The sequence below is a fragment of the Lactuca sativa genome, chromosome 3 (assembly GCF_002870075.4).
Source record: "Lactuca sativa cultivar Salinas chromosome 3, Lsat_Salinas_v11, whole genome shotgun sequence".
NCBI lineage: Eukaryota > Viridiplantae > Streptophyta > Magnoliopsida > Asterales > Asteraceae > Lactuca > Lactuca sativa.
Window position 1 is genome coordinate 10,566,701 of NC_056625.2, and position 2,073 is coordinate 10,568,773.

Genomic DNA, 2,073 nt, shown 5'->3' on the forward strand with positions numbered 1-2,073 from the left:
GTTATTGCCCACATGGGAGTGGGACCCTGAAATGCCGGACGAGGGTTGGGGTTTGGAGCTTCAGGGGGTAGGTTGTTAACTTCTGGCTCGGAGCTGGAGCTATCCGAAAAGCCTTCTGCGTGATGATCATCCAAAGGGATCGGGTGATCATCTTCTGGCTCCTCATCGAGCCATCCTCCATTGCCCTGGTTTGGATAATACGGATCGCCAGGATGGTGGAAGCCAGCCATGCTATCTATGCGAGAAAAGGGGGAAAGAAAGGTTAATAGACGTACTAATCTAGGATACTTGTAAGATGAATCGTTATTAGTCGACCCAATACTTGCGTAGTGCATACCAATTACATGTGACCGAAGCAAGATAGTCCTTCGAATAAGCAACCCTAACTTCAGATCGCCAATCAAACAAGAACAGGAAATGAAGCAAAGGCCACAGATTCTGAGTCTATAGCGCCCTAGTCACATGTAACCGTGGTGTATCCACTTAGCAACTATTGTCCTACTAGTAACGACCCTTTTAGTTATCACATATGTAGTTAGTAGTATACAAAATACTCCTATAGTATTCTTGTTCTAACGTTCTTGTGGTAGTGTTGGTAAGTTTTTAGACTTGTTGCAACACCACAATCACCCTTAGGCACATGCTAGTCACTCTTGGATAAATGTAGTTGATCAGGCTACATCCCCCAGATGTGACTATATGTCTCTAAGCTTAATTGTGCTGTTCAACAATCTTAATACTTTTGTTTTGTTCTAGTATGATACTGACCATTCTGTAGTGGTGAGTGTATATATATACTTAATTAAATATTTTAGTATTTAGATGTATATATTCTTGGTCAGAGTGTTTTAGTCCCGAAGTGTTTATAGTTCGTATATCTTTTTATAGGTTGATATACTTGATTCACTAGAAACAATGCTCTGATACCAATCTGTCACACCCCAAAACCGATAACGGTGGAACACGTTCTGGGGTGGAGGACGTCATGTACAATATCATAACGATTGCATAATAGTAAAAACAAGAGACAACAACCATTGCATTTACATAGTAAGTTTAATTACAAGCGTGTTCTGTAAAGTTTAATAGACACCAAAAGTATAACAAAATAAAAGATGGGTCTTGTATGTGCTCCATCTTCTCAAAAAGCTGCACCAGTACCTGTTTATGTTTGACTTGAGGACACTAAATTCTTATGAACTCACCAGCTTTATGCTGATACTCGTTTTCAAAATAACTTGTATCCTCAGGTCAAACATAGACAGGTACTGGTGCAGCTTTTGGAGAAGATGGAGCACATACAAGACCCATCTTTTATTTTGTTATACTTTTGGTGTCTATTAAACTTTATAGAACACGCTTGTAATTAAACTTACTATGTAAATGCAATGGTTGTTGTCTCTTGTTTTTACTATTATGCAATCGTTATGATACTGTACATGACGTCCTCCACCCAGAACGTGTTCTGCCGTTATCGGTTTTGGGGTGTGACATTATAAAATAAGATTGAATTTTTATAAAGATAACATGTATGTATATATAAACTAGCCATGAGACAACTTTTGTCTTCTTTTGTGCCTAACCTTTTTCGAAAAAGTGAGAGGAGACCAAGCATTGTCTTCTTTTGAATTGTTTAATCAATTCTACCATGCTTGTAAGAAACATGTCTCATGATTTTGCTTTATGGTCTCTTCTTGCTTTTTGTCCATTATATAAGGGAAGGCATGGAAGGTTGGATTTAGAGTTCTTACAAGCAATCTTGTGGTCTTTGGAAGAGCCAAAACCGAGAGCAATGTGCTCTCTAAGAGGGCTGCCAAATTCTGAGCTTTACAAGCTCTTCTTCTCCTTCATTCTCATGCATTTTGATGCTATACAAAGTCCCTTTGTTGCTTCACCTTTGAACATATATTTAGTATATATTTGAAAAGCTTATTAACAACAAATCACAAGTGTATACTAGCATATTTTCATGGTTCTACTCTTGCTTGGTGGATACTTCTAGAGAACTCTTGTTTTAGAGTTTCATGCCACACTTCATCAACTTCCAACCTCCCATGAGGATCAAAGTCTTCA